This window comes from Puma concolor, chromosome C1 (assembly GCF_028749965.1).
Source record: "Puma concolor isolate L17-30 chromosome C1, mPumCon1.1.hap2, whole genome shotgun sequence".
Taxonomy (NCBI): Eukaryota; Metazoa; Chordata; class Mammalia; order Carnivora; family Felidae; genus Puma; species Puma concolor.
Window position 1 is genome coordinate 86,472,496 of NC_141674.1, and position 20,863 is coordinate 86,493,358.

At 39.1% G+C, this 20,863-nt stretch overlaps 1 long non-coding RNA gene across 1 annotated transcript in view; it reads right to left on the reverse strand.

The window, feature by feature from the left end:
• Positions 1-2,867: 2,867 nt before the first annotated feature.
• LOC147578201 (uncharacterized) overlaps positions 2,868-20,863 on the reverse strand; it is a 66,389-nt gene continuing 48,393 nt past the window's right edge. The window contains exon 3 of the long non-coding RNA XR_015254922.1: positions 2,868-2,892. This is a non-coding gene — a long non-coding RNA (uncharacterized LOC147578201). The remainder of the gene's footprint in view (positions 2,893-20,863) is intronic.

Sequence of the window (20,863 nt, forward strand, 5' to 3'; positions counted from 1 at the left end):
AGTTGAAGACATAAAACTGCAAGTCAGCAGCACAAAATGGTGGAAGAAGTTAGGAAATGGGTTTGCCCATCTCTTTCTCCCCCGATCACTCTACTTCAGTCATTCGTCTGCCTCTTCAAGTGTGTCTGGCTTGTTTCCATCTTGGATCTTTGCACTTCCTCTTCCCTCCTCCTGGAAAACTCTTCCTTTGGATTATGTTGTGGTTTGTTTTCTCACTTCCTTCTGAACTCTGCTTGAATTAGACCTCCTCTGAGAGGCCTTTCCAATGCTACCTAATGTGGGTCTTCACAAAGCCGTGTACTCTTACTCTAACCCTTTATCCTGCTTTATCTTTTTTTCACAGCGCTTACTACTTGCTGAAATTATTGTATGTATTTACTTATGTGCTCTCCGACCACTCCTCAAGAACAGGAGTGTTGTCTTGTGTTATTGCTCTATTTCCGGGGCCTAAAACAAGTGCTCAATAAAGATTTATTGATTACATGACTATATTAAATATAGTTTTCCTATTTTGGATTTAATTCTCTACTGACCAATTAAGATGGGAAAACAGAATATAAAAGAGACTTCAATTATCTTCATTTTTGCCAAATAGGGTTTTGTTACAGTTTACATTCTCAACTGCTAAACAGTATTGGAAAATATCTCAAAGAACCAGTCTATTTAGCCCAAGGAATCACTAGCCATGTGAATAATTTTGTGTTTATTGTAGAGAATGCTAAGGTCAAGTAGAACCTCCATGAACTTCTTATTTGGCTTTTTGCCCTTCAAATGAAAGAATATAGGAATTTTTTGCTTCCTCAGTTCACACTGAACTTCTTGTTTTCAGAAATGCTGAATTCATCCTGAAGTCTGCCCACTGAGCATTTTAGATTAACTGCCTAGGCAGTGGATTTATTATAAGACTTCTACATTTTATTAAAAAGGGCTATCTAGTCCACTCAGTGAGATGGCTTCCCTTAGGAACCTGTAATCAATTTATCTAAATCTAAATAATCCTGTGACCCCTTCTTAAGGGATAGATTTTACTTCATTTACATAGTTTTGTATTTAATTTAAAAACTTTCTGAGAGTGGGAATTACTTTTTATATATGTACTTGTTAATATACATATCAGTGTTAATTAACTTTATAAAGATAAGCACTAGATTTTTATATAGTAGTGTGATATTGTTCTAAATATAAGTGACTAATTCACTGTAGCTTTTTGGGAAATAATATCTTTTCTAAGTAAACTATCAAATATAAACTATAATGTAATGTGGATGGATATTTCAGTGGATCAGCAAGTGAAATTTACATGGTTAACTCTTAAGAGTCTGTAAGATTTCAAACCACAGTGAGTGTGTCTTGAAAATTTTCTGGCTTTAGAAAAGCCATTAGGTTAGATCCTACATCCACTTTTTTTTTTTAAATCATTGATAGATTATCCATAGCTACCATGTTGACTCTGTTTATAATTTTTTTATTTTTTAATGTTTATTTATTTTTGAGACAGAGACAGAGAGAGAGGACGAGGGGCAGAGAGAGAGGGAGACACAGAATCTGAAGCAGGCTCCAGGCTCTGAGCTATGAGCACAGAGCCCTGACATGGGGCTCCAAGTCACGAACCATGAGATCATAACCTGAACTGAAGTTTAACACTCAACCGAATGAGCCACCCACACGACCCAAGTCTGATCATAATTTTTAAATACAGAGGGTTATTTTTCTAATGATAAGAGTAATACATTATGGGAAGTTTTAGAAAAAAATAACAAAGGATGAAAAATGTATTAAATTGCCAACCCCCAAATAACTAGAATTAGCTACTATTTATTCAATTATCAAACCATACATCATTATATTGATACTAAAATAACTTTATATCCTGTGTTTTCATTAAGCACTATATCATACGTCTTTTCCTATGTTAGTAAAAAGAAGTTCTGTAAACCTCAACAAAAAATTTTTAGTATAGTTGACACACAATGTTACATTGGTTTTAGGTATATGACTTCATGATTTGACAAGTTCATACATTATGCTATGTTCACCACAAGTGTAGCTACCATCTGTCACTATATGACACTATTCTAATACCATTGACTACATTGCTTACGCTGTGACTTTTATTCCCATGACTTATTCATTCCATAACTGGAAGTCTATATGTCTCCCACACCCCTTCACCCATTTTGTGTGAACATTTTTAAACATTACATAATATCCCATGGTACGTGTGCACCATAATATACTTATATTTTCCCCTCATGCTTGACACTTAGGGTGTTTCTAAATTATAGATATTTTAATGAATGCTGCACTAAATTTTTTATGCATAAAATTTTTTTATCAATAGTTCCTATTTATTTAGAAGAGATTAATAAATTAGAGGTACTAGAAGAAAGTGTCTCGACACATATTGCCAAACTGTTTTTCAGATAAGCATTACTAAATTGTAATTCTACTAACACTAGATGAGTGGACTCATCCCATCACACTGTCAGTTAGCTAAGGGTATAGCCATTAAATAGGCCATTGCTTTTCAAGGAAGCTCTTTCTTTTCCCACATAGATACAAAGGAGCCCAATACGAAAGGCTTGAAAATGAGGGGGCTTAAGACTGAAACAAAAGCAATTACCTCTATTCTGCAAAATAATGTGAAATACTAACTCCAAAGAGAAATACACACCTCACAAATTTGGAGGCAATTAAGACTATATTTCTGCTTCTCCCACATAGATAGTTAGTATGCATTCATGAGAATAAACAGGTGTCTGAGCCCTATTGGTAAGGGAAATTTTGAAGGGGGTTAAATTCAGAGAGCCCACCTGTTCTCATTCCACCTGGCTTGTTGTGTAGGACTTTGCGTATCAACTGCTGTCACTGATTGTCCTATGCTACGGCCTCCTGCAATGACGCAATTATAAAACCATCATTATGATAACAATTTATTTTCCTAAAAAAAAAAAAAAAAAAGCCATGATGGAAGTTAGAAGGTGTTTCAAGAGATCTAAAACATGATGCTAAGGGAGACTGAGTCTTGCCCATGGATAGAATCCCTCTGAGGCTTTCAACTCCTTGGGTTTTGTTTTCTCTAAACCTGAGATGAGCCATATTTAGCACACAGCATTCTGCTTTCCTTTAACCTCACTGCTTCAGTAAAATTTATACCCCCTGGGGGGCTGCTGTGGAGGACAAGGAGAGGGGGCAGCAAAGGGAAATGCAGCTGACTCCACACTAGTCCTTTCGTGGTTCATGGAAAACAGCAAGTAGCATCCTGTTGAAGGTTATCTAAGGGCTTCAGAGGGTGATCCAAAGAGAAGCACAGGCATTAAGATGTTCTGCTGACTAGATGTTTCTCTAGGAAAACCTTCATTAATGAATATCTCCTCTTCCCCTACTTATGCTGGTTGAGAAGTCATCCTTTAGTGTTGGGAGAGCAGTGCAGGGCTGGTGGAGATACTTGGGGCATACATGTTCAAATGTGCATAGAGTATGCACAGAACTGTTAACAAAGTGAGAAGTAGGTTGTAGTTGGGGAGGAAAAGTCACTTTCACTTTTCCATGGTTATCTCTGTACTGCTTGTATATGTGTGTGTGTGTTTACTTTTTTTAATGTTTGTTTATTTTTGGGAGAGAGTCAGAGACAGAGTGTGGGTGGGGGAGGGGCAGAGAGAGAGGGAGACACAGAATCCCAAGCAGGCTTCAGGATCTGAGCTGTCAGCACAGAGCTCCACGTGGGGCTTGAACTCACGAACTGTGAGATCATGACCTGAGCCAAAGTCAGATGCCTAACTGAGCCACCCAGGCATCCCTATGTGTGTTTTGCCATAAGCAATTATTGCTTTGGCAATTCAGAAGTATATAGAAAATTAAATAATATATTCCCCCCAGCCTGTTGTCTACTTTTTACACTCGTTTTTTATTTTTAGAAGTTTTTTAGGTGATATTTTTATTTTTATTTGCAATTTCATGCATTGCATTTAAACTTTCCCTGTCCACTGATCAGATTACTAGTGTGTATTTATGTTTATGTGGACTGCTCTCTGCCCTATGCAGAGTAAAAATTGCAGTAAAATACCATCTGGGGTCTGTCAAGCAATGTATTTAAAAGCTCTTTAGCAAAGCAGGATAAAATGAGAAAGATACTAAGAAATGGACATTTGTGATTATAATTAATGGGTTTTGGTTGTGCTCCAGTGACTCTACGGCCCCCCCCCCCCCCCCCCCCCCCCCGGAGTCCTGTGAGGAGCCTGTGGTCTCCAATGAAAGGTACTGTTTTGATGGCAACTCAGAGAGTCCTTTGTCATACAAATAGGAGATCCTCTTTGGCACACATCCTCTCCTTTGCCCAGGCTGCACTTAGAAAATTGGAATTAGGGCACTCAAGTCTACTGGTGATTGCTTCTTAGCCTCCTACCAACTCAACCTGTTTGCTATGTAGAGCAGAAACCAAAGTAAAGGAGGCAGCCAAACTCAGAAGTCAGCATTAGAACATAAGAAAAACAGCTCTGTGCCAACTATACGCTCTGCAGGGTGACCTCCAGTTTCTCTGACCATATGTCTCATTGCAAAATTTATGAGACTTCCCAGATCCGGGGTCAAATATTTTCCTGCTACTGTTACAAGCCTTCCTATCCTGCTTCTCTTTCCTTTCCCACAGTTTTCCTTCCATCTTTCTTTGTTTTGGCTTTTAAATTTGGAATTTTCTTTTTCTTCTTCTCCTGAACCCTCTATCCCAAAGTCATTCTTCTCTTTCTGATTTTCTCTCCATGCTTTATTTAAAAAAAATTTTTTTTTAATGTTTATTTATTTTTGAGAGACAGAGAGAGACAGCATGAGCAGGAGAGGGGCAGAGAGAGAGAGGAAGACCCAGAATATGAAGCAGGTTCCAGGCTCTGAGCTGTCAGCACAGAGCATGACGTGGGGCTCGAACTCACGAGCCGTGAGATCATGACCTGAGCCGAATTGGATACTCAACCAACTGAGCCACCCAGGCGCCCCCTCCAAGCTTTATTTTTATTTTAGTCCTTACCCACCAAGTCCCCATCAACACTGTCCTCACTCTTTTTTATAAATTCCCTTCTCCATATTCAAATTCTACTGCCAGTGTTTACATTATTGAACAATCCTTAAAATCAAATCTCATTGATTAGTACTGGATTGTAGGTTTGGCTACAGAGGTGTTTTTCAGCATCAAAAGGAAGCACTTTTAGTCATCTATTAACTAGAAAGCAATTTCAGGAACCAGTCCCATAGACAGAGCTAATTTCTTCCATTCATCGTCTGAAAGATCCAATGATTATTTAGAATTATGAAAACTTCTGGTTTTAAGGAAAAGGCCTGATCATCCTGTGGGAACTGTCAGCCCTAGCAAATGACTAGTTTTGTTCTGCTCAATAACACGCAAAGTAGAACGTGTCTGATATACCAGAGAGGTACAGTTTGTGCCTAAAGGTACCGAGCAAGTCTGTTCTTTAACGATTTCGTGATTTGACTGGTTTTTCCTCACAGGCTACTCTAGTCTATGTGTGCAGACACATCCAAGTCAACCCATTTCCTACCTTCTTGTCTTTCTGTGCTTTGAGAGCTTTGAGGGATTGTCTCTAATGGATTCCTGCTCCTCCTCACATGGTGTTCCTTTTACCCTAAAGATAGCATGATGGGTTTTATAAGGAAGGAGTCCCTCTATTTCCCTCTATCCTCTCTTCCTCTAGACACCAATTTTTCTCATTTTATCCATAAAACCAAAATAAAACTCTGCCTTCTTGTTCCTCCCTTTAAAAGCAATCTTAGCACCTTAATGTAACCAAAAGTTCACACTATCGCTCAAAAAAACCCTGTGGTGGGATAATATTGAGATCCCAATCTGACTCTTATTTTGCCTTTATTTCCCCTTTTCCTTCCCTTTGTTCAATCTGATAACTGATTCTATTCTTTGCCCCAGAGGAGGCTTTTCATTGGGAGTTTCTTTCCTACTGCCTAAACCAAATCTCAAACTGGAGACGCCAGAATTAAATTTGGTCTACAGATATGCTTTATTGGGTTCCTACAGGATTTTTTTTTAAACCTGAGGCAGCATTTACTAATTAGACATGACTTACATAGAAATCTGAATTTCTAACTTCTCTAGAAAATTGGAAGATCTAGCCATACCAGGCTGCTGTTTTCATGGGGCCCCAATTACCTGGAGTCTTGTAGAGGCTGTAATCTTATGTAGGTTCAAGCTTCCCATTTTTCCAGAGCTCCCTCGCTATCCTTTTCTTGATCTGGAAATCTTCACTCACTTATGTCACTCACTTATATCTTGCCCCCATCAGCTTTGCTTGACTCATTGTTTAAATCCTTAAAGGAGATATACTAGGTGCCCTGGAGAGAGACACCTTAAGAAAAGATAATTTGTATCCATAGGCAGAGACTGTTATGATGGACCATCCATCATGCATTCAACAAGTAAGCACATATGTGCCAGTCAGTTTTTTGGTGCGGAAGATGAAAACAATTAACAAAATAGAAATGTTTCCTGTTCTTATGGAATTTGTATTCTAGTAGATGATAGCAATAGACAAACACATATTAACAAGATAGTTTTGAGTAGAGATAAGTATATGAAGTGATCCTTTATATTTCATAATTTAATATAATGATGAATATATGAAAGGAATAAAGCAAAGTTACAGGAAGGAGTGCAGTGGTGGGAGAGGATGGGGTGGATGATGGGTGACAAGTCCCACCGAGGAAAATGGGGCAGTGACAATCAATCAAAATATTTTATTTTCCAGAACCAAGGCATGGAATCAGGAGAGATCTGAAGGGACCACACAGTAAAGGATGGTGGGTTCTCAGCAATCACTTCAGTGGACAAAGAACCAGACACCACATAGGTTCCTCTCCCCACACACTCTGTGGGCATGATAGCATTTCACAAATCTGAGATTATGGGCTTTGGAAGGAAGACACACAGAAATGACTAAGGTCAGGTTGTCTGCCACTACAGCTGTATGGAGATTCAGAGACAGAAATCAGTTGTTCCAGAACTCATCTCCTTTCCCCATGAGACAGCTTTTGGGATATAAAATTCCCCCACAATGCAATTTCTGAAGATTGACTTATTCATTGTAGCTTAACCCATTGGTGGAGCGTTAACAAGATAGCTCAGAGTGATTTTGACTCTGAGAGTGTGAACCCCTTTGAAATCTCCCCACAATGTGAGATCCAGCAAAGAATAAAGCCATACTGGTCATCCAGTCTAAGTCAATGAATCAAATACACATGTGGACAAAAACACTTCCTAAAGACATATATTTATTCTCGGAAACAGGGCAACCTAGTTTCAAAGATTAAAAAGGAAACATTTCCCCTACATGCAACAGAATCTTAGCAGACTCCTGCCTACAAAAGCAATACCCCTTACAGCATGAGCAAAGGTGTTGGCTGTATCTACTTGCTCATCATTTTGGTCATCATCTGGTTTCTAAGGTCTGTCCAGGGATAAATCTGAAAGAGAAGTGAACTCCTATTTCAAATCCATCTACCTATCAAAGACCAGGCAGAAACTGCAGTTAGCAAATTTTGCCACTTTGGGCCAAATAACATTTCTAAGCATAATCACACTCTGTGAGTTGAAGGGAGAGAATATGTATTTAGGAGCCCTGTACATGCAACGCCCCACTAATGACTGGGGAGGAATTCTGTTCCTCCAGTTACATGCACATACATAAGGTTTTGCCAACTCTCACCAAGTTCAATGGCAAAATGAAGGAGAAGGAGAAGGAGAAGAAGAAGAAAAAAAGAGGAAGAAAAAGATGGACAGGTTGTTAAATATCATTTTGAGTTCAATCCTCTCATTTTTAAAGCTATAAAAATAGAATTTTAGAAAGGTAAAGTTTCCCAAATCTCACAACCGAATTTCCCTGGACCTATAATGTAGGTCTTCTTACACCCAGTCTGCTACTATTTTACTTTTAATATAAAAGTTGCTTCAGGAATGCAGCTTTGATAATCCAAACTATATAGTAAGGTCTAATATGAATTTTTTTTTTAATTTTTTTTTCAACGTTTATTTATTTTTGGGACAGAGAGAGACAGAGCATGAACGGGGGAGGGGCAGAGAGAGAGGGAGACACAGAATCAGAAACAGGCTCCAGGCTCCGAGCCATCAGCCCAGAGCCTGACGCGGGGCTCGAACTCACGGACCGTGAGATCGTGACCTGGCTGAAGTCGGACGCTTAACCGACTGCGCCACCCAGGCGCCCCAATATGAATTTTTATTAGACAAAAAAAGACACCAACATGCCTTTCATCTTTTTCATTATGTGCATAATATAATATACAAATATAATTTGCAAATATATACACCTGAACTCGTAAAAATGTAAAATCTCATCTTCTCCTAATTTCAGTTAGCAGGGAACTCGAATGGTGGTAACATGCACATGTGTGTTATAACATTAAAATGCTGATAAGTCAGCACAGTGGGCGGGGGGGCACATTCTTAATGCTGAACCGAGTAGATAACCTCAGAATCATGCTTGCTATCTAAGACTGTGTGTGTAGGAATGAAGAGCTATAAACAAGAAATAAACCATAATAGCTGTTAGGCTTGGGATAATACTTTGTTCCCAAATATTCTGGCTGTGTGTGCAGAGAATATAATCAGCTATGTAATTTTAAGGTTTAATTAGCTAAGTTTAGGCAAACTGTTGATTCTGAACTGCTACAGCTGAATGAGTCAATCCATATGTTCTCTGTTACTGGAATATGAGCATATAAACAGATTTGTCTACAAGGGGGAAAACTCACAGATGACTGATAAATGAATTTTGGCAGCGTCCTATTATCATCATTGGCAATCACTGGGGGAAATATTGACAATGGTAAGGACTGAACCCCTGGAAAGAGCGGCTCAGAGTCTACCTCATACTGCAACTGTGGCTGAGCAGTGGAAGCAGCTCTCGGGACCAGATAGATTTTTAGTTGGGCCTTTATGGAAGGGAAGAGGATAATAAATGGAAGCAAAATTTTCTAGGAATGTGTCCAAAGTAAATGACTGCAGATGTGTGTGGTTTTCTTACTCTTGCCATATATTTCTCTTCCTGAGCAGAGACTCTGTGTGTGTGTGTGTGTGTGTGTGTGTGTGTGTGTGTGTGTGCGCGCGCGCGCGCACGCGCCTTGATCTTAATGAATATTCATGCACCGATGGAGAAAAGTGTCCTGTTAATGCAAAGCTATGAACCTTATCTATCAAAATCCAGCACAAGGACTGTGCCATCTGTCTTGATTTGTTCTGAATCAGGACACTTCTTATAGTTGGGAGGCCTGCTCCAAGGGCAGCCGGGGGGACAGAAAGGCAAACAGCAGTGGTAGCTCACAGAGCTTAAACTCCTAAATCATCAGTGCCAGCACAGAGCTCTTGCTACATCGCTCTGGAGACAAGTGGGGGATGACAAGAGGCTCAAAATAGCAGTGCTGCTTACCTAGGTATTTGTGTCAAAACCCTACTGGAGAACGGCCTGGTTTGTTTCAGTGGAACACTTGCGAAAATTCAGTTATCAAAGGCACAAGTTATTGTGATGGGACTGCTGCATCTGTGTCTCATGATTGAGTTATCATTTTGGACCAGCAATTTCTGTGTGAAGGGGAGAAAAACTCTCTCCTTTTATTCAGCAAACAAACATCTTGGAGCATTAGCCATGCGCCAACCACTGTGCAAGTCACAGGAACAATGCATAAGATATTTTAGCTCTGCTCCCAATGTAGAAGAAAAAGAGACCTATAAACAGCTAAGTTATAACACAGTGAAGCTGCTGCTGTAAGTGGGAGCAAAGTGCTTTGCTGGTCCCATACAGAGGCTGATGAACTTTGCCTGGGGCTTTCTGAAGAGCTGATATTTGAATTGGGTTTGAAGAATAAGTACAAGTTTTCTAGATAGAAAAGTCATTTCAGCCAGGTTCCAAATCAGGTAGACCCCAACAACCATGAGGTACTCTGGGAAGAGAGGGGGTCTGTGACTGACTTGCCAGGTGGTTGGTTGGAGCAGGAATGGGGGCAGGAAAGAGGTCTGGAATGGAGTGTCAGGAAAGGATGATCAGGAAGAAAGTGGGGACTGGATTGATAAGCAACTTCTGTGTTAGGCTTGCTTATTTCCTCCCTGTGAGTAGCAGAACGCCAACAAATACTTCTTTAAATGTTTACTTATTTATTTTGAGAGAGAGCATGAGACAGGGAGAGGCAGGAAAGAGGGAGAGTGAATTCCAAGCAGGTTCTGCCCCATCAGGACAGAACTGGACATGGGGCTTGAACCCATGCACTGTGAGATCAAGACCTAAGTCGAAATCAAGAGTCAGACACTTAACTGACTGAACCACTGAGGTGCCCCGCCAACAAATACTTCTAAGGGTAAAAGAAATATAAGCAGATGTATGTTTTATGATGCAAATTAAGACTACACAATTCAGAAAATGCACCAGAGTAAAGAGATACTGATGGCATGGAGACCATGGCTTATGGCTGAGCCAATGGCAATGAGGACAGAGAACCCACCACACCTGAGAGGGAGGGACTATGGGTAGTTCCAGAGCAGTGTGATTCCAGGAAGAGATCTATTTAGGAAACACACTATGGGAAAGCCAGCCTGAGGTACTGAATGTAAACAAAAGAAGAGTTTGCCCATGTCGGGCATGCATTCTTCTGCCTTTACAGCTCTAGCATTTGTTGAGTCTCTATCCTAAATCCAGTCGCATAGGGTCTGAGTTTCTCCATTTGCCTGCTTACATTGGAGGGGTCCAATTAAGTGAGGAGAAAAACCACCTGCAAGTCAAGATGAGGTGAATGTACTACCTGTACTACCAAAAAATATTCTCAGATGATTACATCCTCAGTCTCAGGGGTAAGTTGAATAAATGAGAGAGAAAGATTTAAAAATGCTGAATTAAAAGAGCAGCTTGGATCTAGTGCACAGAAGGAGGGATGAAGATGCCTGATTCTTGGTTAATGTGTAATAATTGCTTGTGAAATAAATTTAGTGACTACCCGTACCACCGAATAGATGCTATGGTTGGAACAGAAGGACAATGGGGAAAATCTCACAGGAATAGTTTCTGACAAAAAGAACTTACTGGCTACTGTATTTAGCTTTGCTGGAGGTTTTCTTGGTTTCATACAAAAAATGTTAGTTATCTTGCCAACAGATGCTAGATTCCTAGTGCTAACCCCTTCATAGCACCTGCTACAATGCTGAGCACTTACAGACTTTGAAATAAGACCTTGATATGAATCCATATCCATCACTTACTAGTGTGTGTCTTTGGAAATTCTTCTTAAACCCTCTGAGACTTAGCTTCCTCTTTGTGGACTTGCTGTGGTAAATGAATAAGTCAACATATGTAAAGCACCTAGCATAATGCTTTGCACATAAACACAATAAACTGTCAATATCACCAGCTCGGGGAGATCACAATACCTGTCCCATAAAGTTTTAAGAATTCATTGAGAAAAGTGTTTAAATCCAAGCACAATATACTTAAAAAATAAGTGGATTTTTTTTTTACCTATAAGCTTGAATTCCTGAGTTTAAATATATATCTTTTTTTTAATGCTTATTTATTTTTGAGAGAGAGAGAGAGAGAGAGACAGAGCGTGAGTGAGGGAGGGGCAGAGAGAGAGGGAGACACAGAATCCGAAGCAGGCTCCAGACTCTGAGCTGTCAGCACAGAGCCCAACATGGGGTCGAACCCAAGAACTGTGAGTTCATGACCTGAGCGGAAATTGGACGCTTAACTGACTGAGCCACCGAGGCACCCCTAAAGATGTATCTTATATGTTTGTCTCCACCATTGTGCTGAGTGTGGAGTTGAATTAAATTCAGAACTACAGAGAGTTCACCTCAAGACATCAACATATTTTAACCACACTATTTTTAGGCATTACCATGTTATCTCTTGCACAGAGCCCTACTGGGAAGCTATCTGAAAAGCATGCGGAAGTATGCCACTGTTAAAGGAATCTTAATGCCAGTCTGAGCCAAGTGAAGATTGTGAAGAGCGATGTCTAACAATCTCTGTGGTCAGACATGTCCTCCAACTCAAGGTATTTTCCTTCTCCTATTACATCCAACTAGTAATTTATAACTTTACTTCTTCATGAACATAGACATCAATAAAGGCAGGTTAGAATGACCTGGATTAACAATCAGCCCCAAAAGCTCAGTGGCTTAAAACAGCAAAGATTTATTCCTTGTTCGTGTCTCATGTCCATTTGGAGGCAGTGGGGTCAGGGTAGAGGGATTCACCTAGTCCCTAGTCATTCATCCTAGTCACTCAGAGACTCATGGTGATGGAACAGCCACTATTTTTATCCTAAAATTACCAATCATCATGCACAGGAAAAGAGAAAGATCTGAGGGTCTCCCTGTGAAAACTAAGTGTTCTAACCTGGAAATGACACATATCATTTCACTTATTCACTGGGCAAAACTGGTCACATGATTTCCTTCCTACTAATAAAAGAGCATAAGACTAATAAAAAAGATTTCCTTCCTACTAATAAAAAGTGTAAGCCTACCACGTGCCCAAAATGGGGTAGACACAGGAATATTTGGCAAATAGCACTAGTGACTACCACTATTGTTGAACCTGAAATAGGATTAATTTCCTTGGAATAATGAACAACTAAGTTTGGCCACTTAAGAGAATATGTTTCTAAAACTACTTTGCATGATTCTATATGTTCCTTATATTGATTAAGTAAACAGATTTTTTTTCCTTTTTTTTAATTTAAATTTTAGTTAACATACAGCGCAATATTGGTTTCAGGAATAGAATCCAGTGATTCACCACTTACATACAACACCCAGTGTTCATCAACAGGTGCCTCCTTAGTATCCATCACCCATCTAGCCCATCTCCCACCTACCTCCCTCTGTCAACCCATAGTTCATTCTCTATCATTAAGAGTCTCTTATGGTTCGTTTCCCTCTCTTCTCTGTATCCCTTTCCCACATGTTCAATTTCTTTCTTTCTTTCTTTCTTTCTTTCTTTCTTTCTTTCTTTCTTTCTTCTTTCTTTCTTTCTTTCTTCTTTCTTTCTTCTTTCTTTCTTTCTTTCTTTCTTTCTTTCTTCCTTCCTTCCTTCCTTCCTTCCTTTCTTAAATGTTTATTTTTTAAAGACAGAGAGAGCATGAGCAAGGAAGGGGCAGAGAGGGAGACACAGAATCTAAAGCAGGTTCCAGGCTTCACACTGTCAGCACAGAGCCCAATGTGGGGCTCAAACTCATGAACCCTGAGATCATGACTTGAGCTGAAGTTGGACATTTAACTGACTGAGCTACCCAGGCACCCCCATATGTTTTGTTTCTTAAATTCCACATGAAATCATATATTTGCCTTTCTGTGATTGACTTATTTTGCTTAGCATAATACATTCTAGCTCCATCCACATCATTGCAAATGGCAAGATTTCATTTTTTTGATGGCTGAATAATATTCCATTGTATATATACCACATCTTCCTTATCCACTCATCAATCCAAGGACGTTTGAGCTCTCCCCATAGTTTGACTGTTGTTGATAATGCTGCTATAAACATTGGGGTGGATGTACCCTTTTGAATCTGTATATTTGTATCCTTTGGGTAAATACCTAATAGCGCAATTGCTGGATCATAGGGTAGTTCCATTTTTAGTTTCTTGAGGAACCTTCATACTGTTCTCTAGAGTGGCTGTACCAGTTTGCATTCCCACCAGCAGTGTAAGAGGGTTCCTCTTTCTCTGTATCCTCACCAACACCTGTTGTTTCTGAAAGTAAACAGACTTCTGAAAGACTTTGAATGTACGAAAGAGAGAGGTGAGAGCCACCTGAGATGAGCAGAGCAGTAACTATTTAGCCATGCTCCTCTAATGCTCCATTAATGGTGACATATTACAGAGAACTGCCAATACATCCCTGAAGGACAATTCTTCGGGTAACAAACCTGGAAGTAAAATACTGTCTGCTATGCATTGACCAAATATGATGCCTTAATGAAAACATCTGTGATTCCTTAAAATATTTCCATTGTCACCAACACCTTCTTATCAATCCTTTCCACCACTTTTCATATTCCTAAATATTAAACCTATGAACACCAAGATTCTTGAAGAAGATCCTCTTAGAACTACCAAACAACAGAAGAGTAAAACAAGGAGAACATGTACTGGTATTGGAAATGAGACGATGAGCAGTACCACAGAGGAAAGCTGGTATTTCACTAGGGAGAGGAAGACTGTGTTTAGAGTGGAAAATGGGGGGATGCTGAACTTGGGATTTTGGTGCTTGCAGCTCAGCTTTGTAAAGAAACTAAGCTGCTTTGTATTTCCCCATTCCTCTCTCATTCCAGGCTAGACACAGAACATTTGCTATTGGGATGACTATTAGCTGCAGCCTCTAGAGAGTTTTGTCAAATTCTGCTGAAACAGCAATTTGTCAAAAGAGCTGACGAACATCCTTAGTGTGGTCCTAAGGAGGAGGATGGCTCACCTCATCTGCCCAATATCGATGTTCCCTTTGGTAGTCCAGTCCAAATGGGAGTGCACCAGTGCAGGTATACCAGACCAAAGTCAATGTCATGAGAGTGACATTGTCCTTGATCACTGATTATCTGGTGACTTTCTTGTAAGATAATTTGACACCACTGACACACTTGTACACAAACATCTTTCTCAGAGTGCCTCAGACCTTGACTGCTTTAAAAGCATTATGAGGGGCACCTGGGTGGCTCAGTCGGTTAAGCGGCCGACTTCAGCTCAGGTCATGATCTCGCGGTCTGTGAGTTCGAGCCCCGCGTCTGGCTCTGTGCTGACAGCTCAGAGCCTGGAGCCCGTTTCAGATTCTGTGTCTCCCTCTCTCTCTGACCCTCCCCCGTTCATGCTCTGTCTCTCTCTGTCTCAAAAATAAATAAATGTTTAAAAAAATTAAAAAAAAATAATAAAAAAGCATTATGACAAAAAAGTTTTAAAAATATTTAAAAAAATAAAAAATAAAAGAATTATAATGTCTTCATTATTTTTATTGTTTTAATGATTTAATAAAGTGATTAAATCTGGTATCAACTTTTGAGTGTTCGTGTGTGTGGTATTTTTGTCAAACTGTAATATTTGTGAGTGAGTGACTCACAAATCCTTTGTCCTTTGAGAAGGGAAAAGAAGTTCAGTGTTTTCATTGTGGTGTTTGTTAATTTTTAAAAAACCACACAGCACTTACACACTACCATTTATTTTTTTATACCTACATCGCACATGATTTGATGAGGGTAAAGCAAGGATGTGTTGGAAGAGAGAGAAGAATATGTGATGGCATAGACAGACAGAATACACTAAAATGTGCAGCTAAATTATACGTAACCTGGTTTTTGAAGTATCAGATACTCAGGAGTACTTTTAGTACTAACTTTTCCTTTTTTTAAAAAAAAAATCTGCCTTGATACAGCCACATAACTTTAAAACATTCCTCTTATTTTATGGTTATTTGTAATTTGTATTCTGACCCCACACTGTGTTTTATGTTAGCATGTTTTGTTCCAATAACAGAGACCAAATAATTAGTCAAATATGGTTCAGCTGTTACAGTTGTGTGATTTTTTTTTTAAAGTATCTTAGTCACACCAAATTTCTATGGTCCAAACATTTGCCTGCCATTTGTTTTCTTTTTAGGTTTAGAGTAAATTTGCACTTTTAATCATACATACAGGTCATTTGAGAACTTGTTCTATTATACTTTGTTTTATTAATGAACTTATAGAAGAAATAATTTAAAAATTTAAAAATTCAAAGATTTTATTCACCTGAATTAGTTTGTGAGGGAACCAGTAAGACGTTATTTATTCACCTGAATTAGTTTGTGAGGGAACCAGTAGGATGTTACATGTCTTACACTGGTTTGAAGAAGAATTCAAAGAGTGGATGCATACACAGGCAATCAAGAATTGAATCTGTGAATTTGTTACACTGATGCCAAATTGGTCAACAGTGAGAGGCAATGATAAGCAACCATCCCATCAGACAATTACATACATTACTTTGGTTTTTCTGCAACTTAGAGTTTTGTTTTTTTCAGTAAATATTGTCTTATTTTATGAATAAATAATTTAAAAATTCTGAATTAGTACATATCTGCAAATTTATAAGTGGAAATTTCAATGAAAAAACAAATTTTATAAATACCACCAATTAGGTTGGGGTGCCTGGGTGGCTCAGTTGGTTGAGCATCTGACTTCAGCTCAGGTCATGATCTTACAGTTCATGAATTCAAACCCCACATCAGGCTCTGTGCGAGCAGTGTGGAGCCTGCTTGAGATTCTCTCTCTCTCCTCTCTCTCTCTCTGCCCCTCCCCGACTCATGGTTTCTCTCTCTCAAAATGAGTAATAAACTTTAAAAAAAACCACACAAACCAGGCCACATAAATGTCTCTTCAAAGAATGAACAGGTTCAAATGCATAAGGAAATGACAGTTTCTTTTTTCTTCTAGTCCTCGGGGAGTGTATCTGCTTTCATGCAAATGATAACACCTAGGGACATATCAGACACTACCTACCAGGACACTTAGTATACCAGTCACTGCATTACTTCACCCAGATGCCCTCAGATTCCTTTTATGAATTCTGGGTATCCATCTCCCATTTCTGCATGCTTTACTTCTAAAGGCTGGCATGTGAACGTCTTCAGAGAACTACCCTTAGGCTCCTGGGAACCCTTGTCCAGCTTCCCTGAGAACAGGAAGTGCCCAGCAGCCTAAAGCTAATAACTGCTCAGTGCAGAAATATGAAACTTCAGCTCTTTTACCTCAAACTGACCAACTAGCTCTGGCCCCAGGGAGACCAGAGGAGAAGAGATGCAAAGCCAGTCATGGTAGGGCTGTGGGGGTGGATATGGACAAGGATGGACACAGAGGGAGGGGAATATCTAGCAAAACACAGTTTTATCTCTCCCTTCCAAATGACTTACACTATATGATTCATAAAGTATCAGGCTGGAGCCATTTTTTTTCAGAAACAGAGTGTCATATTTTTAAGGTTTCAAAGAATCAGGCAAGTTGAGGATGTACAGTTATAAGAATGTTCAGAAGACCAGTTGCCCAGGGGAAGGACTGAAGGAAAGGATTGTTAAGAAGGTCAGAACTAGCAGGGTAATCAACATTAACACACACACACACACACACACACACACACACACACGCACACACGCACACTTTGAGAATGACAGGGTATTTGGGGCACAGAGGCAGAAGTTCTGAAATTTAGAAGACATGCTAGTCAAGTCAACAGCACTATGAAATGAACCTGATTTTGAAGCTAGGTCATGCTTAGGTACTTGACTACCATAGCAGGACAGGTGCACAGACCTTGGGCTCAACTCCTGAAGTTATGCCTCAACAAGATCTTGTACCATTTCCCACCTTTCAACTAATGAAGATTCAAATAACCACTGAATTGCTGGAGATGCAAGGGAAGCTCATCGGAGCCAGAATTTCTATGAAGTTTCAGTATTTGTTGGTACTTCACACTACAATTGTGTGACACAGAGCCTCATGTAGGAACTAGTACAGAATACTGTTTGTGAAGTGATTTGTATGGCTGTATTTTTATCTAAACATATTATTTACATTTATATTAAGTTAAATTTGAATTTTTTTCCTAAGCAATCACATTAGCCCCTGAGTATTATAAAGACCAAATAGTTACTGGTGAGAATTATATTACTTGTGATAGTCAATTTATTTCTGTTTAAAATAATCTCATACTTGTAGCAGGCCTGAACACAAGGATGCCAACATATGCAATCCTTAGAAACTAGTATCATTTTCTATATTGAAAGTATATATATGAGAGGTAAATATAACCAAGTTCAAGGTCTGTAAAGTTCAAATGAACAGGAGAAAACACATAAAAATAGACCACACAGGAATTTAAAGTCAAGGAAAAGAGATAGAAGGAAGGAAATATGCCCAAGAAAACAATTACCATTGTTACAGTGATGGAAAATTAAAAAGAAAAATAGAAAATAAGAAAGAACAAATAAGAAACTTAATAGAAAAGTAAGAAATTGTGACCCTTTTATGTAAGATTGAAGTCACATATAATTGTCAGAGAAAATAACTCATAAGACCTTACAAATATGTATTAAAAATAGGAGTAGGCTATTTCTGAACATATGAATAAGCCAAGCCAAGACTATCTTGACTGGTATTGACAAGAATGTCAATCACTGGTATTTACTAAATCCATTTTTTATTTTTTATTTTTATTTATTTGTTAAAAAAATTTTTTTTTAATGTTTATTTATTTTTGAGACAGGGAGAGGCAGCATGAATGGGGGAGGGTCAGAGAGAGAGGGAGACACAGAATCCGAAACAGGCTCCAGGCTCTGAGCTGTCAGCACAGAGCCCGACGCGGGGCTCGAACTCACGGACCGCTAGATCATGACCTGAGCCGAAGTCGGACGCTTAACTGACTGAGCCGCCCAGGCGCCCCCTAAATCCATTTTTTAAATGACGAATTGAATGCTTTTGGTAAAAACCTGCCTCTGTATAAAACAGAAGTAAAAACTACATTTGTAGCAGATTTCATTGGGGGATATTCTGCTTTGCAACATGTTGAAAACCAGTTAAAAAAGAAAAAAATAATGACCTACTAACTAAATCAGGTCAATACAAAATAAACCAGCAAATAGACCAAATAGATTTTAAATATGGAGTTCATTATGAAGGACATTTAGAATCCAAGGAGAAATTATCAGACAAATTTTGAGGCTGCCGGGTTGATTTCAAAGAAATGTAGTATCAGAGTTTATATGTTTTGGCCATTCATAAATAAACAATATAACTTAAATATATAATTTAAACAATATAATTTGTTCATTCATAAATGAACAATATAATTTAAAGGAAGAAACTTATGATCTGTGCTTGGTTTTATATTTTGATACTTGGTTTCATCTAATTTCATGTTACTACTTCTTCATAACATACATTTCTATAGAAGAGATGCAGAAATTGAGCCCTCCTGAGTAGAGGAAAAAGACAATAATCCTTGAGATTTTTGTCATTACTCACAGGTCTCAACATGCTTTAACAGGATTACAATATTCACCTGTGGAGTACACGACCTATATCGCACATGACATCTATGTTACCAGAAGGGATTTGGAGAAGACATCACAGCTCCCAATTTATATATGCCACAAGGACCAACTCTCCAATTATGAGCTTTGCTTTCTTCTCTTGCCTCTTATTGGATGCCACATTCCATTCTCCCTCTTAGAATCAGAATCCCACCCCTGTCTGGTATTACGCTATTCAAACTGGGCTAACTGAAAGTCTAACCATTTCATAGCTTATGCTCAAAATCATGAATAAGTGTTCATGTTTTTTAAGCACATCCTGCCTTAGTAAGCAAAAATAAAATCTATAATGGGATAAGTATTGGGTTTTCCAGAAGTGGTGATGAGATCATTCGATCCAGCCCTACCCATTATCCAATCACAGAGTATCAAAGGCCTAGATACCCAAGAGGCCTTAGGTTGGGACAACATAAACATAGAACAGAAGGAAGCTTGCAGGGGTGTTAGGAGAAAGGGTGCTAATCCTCAAGCACAGCTCATAAATACTTACTTTAACCAATAGACTTAAAGGAGACAGACTGAGGGTGACAATGATGACATAAATGTGTCATTACTATTTCTAGGAAGTAGTGTGTTTAGAAACAGCGATAGAAATATTAATAAAGACAAAACCCATCAATCCTCTCATCCACATTCTAAATTAATAAAAAATATTAGCAAGTTCCTTTGAGCAAGCATTGACTCCTATTCCACAAATGCTCTCTCATCTCATACTTTGTTCTTCATTCCTGTCTTTCCTTATCTCTCTCTGCTCAGCACTCACTTTCTTATTTCTGTTCTCTTGTTCTATTCTCCTCCCTCCTTCCTTTTCGCTCTTTTCTTCTGAAACACAAATGTTTTCTACCATTTGATGCCAGTAGCTCTCATGAAGCATGTCTTTGTCATGTCTGAAGGACCACTATTACCTCAACTTCCTCAGCCACAGTATGTGCCCATCCTTACATGTAGGACAGAGGTGGTACCTAACAAATTAATAGGACACATTTGAACATAAGCCACTTCACAAGATACACATTTTAACAAATCAAAGCCACACTAAGATACCACCTCACACAGTCAGAGTGGCTAAAATTAACAAATCAGGAAACTACCGATGCTGGTGAGGATGTGGAGAAACGGGAACCCTCTTGCACTGTTGCTGGGAATGCAAACTGGTGCAGCCACTCTGGAAAACAGTGTGGAGATTCCTCAAAAAATTGAAAATAGATCTACCCTATGACCCAGCAGCAGCAGTGCTAGGAATTTACCCAAGGGATACAGGAGTGCTGATGCATAGGGGCACTTGTACCCCAATGTTTATAGCAGCACTTTTAACAATAGCCAAAGTATGGAAAGAGCCTAAATGTCCATCAACTGAAGAATGGATAAAGAAGATGTGGCTTATATATACAATGGAATACTACTTGGCAATGAGAAAGAATGAAATCTGGCCATTTGTAGCAAGGTGGATGGAGCTGGAGAGTGTTATGCTAAGTGAAATAAGTCAGGCAGAGAAAGACAGATACTATATGTTTTCACTCATATGTGGATCCTGAGAAACTTAACATAAGACCATGGGGGAGGGGAAGGGGTAAAAAAAGTTAGAGAGAGAAGGAGGCAAACCATAAGAGACTCTTAAATACAGAGAACGAACTGAGGGTTGATGGCGGGGTGGAGAGGGGAAGAGGGGGAAAGTGGGTGATGGGCATTGAGGAGGCCACCTGTTGGGATGAGCACTGGGTGTTGTAT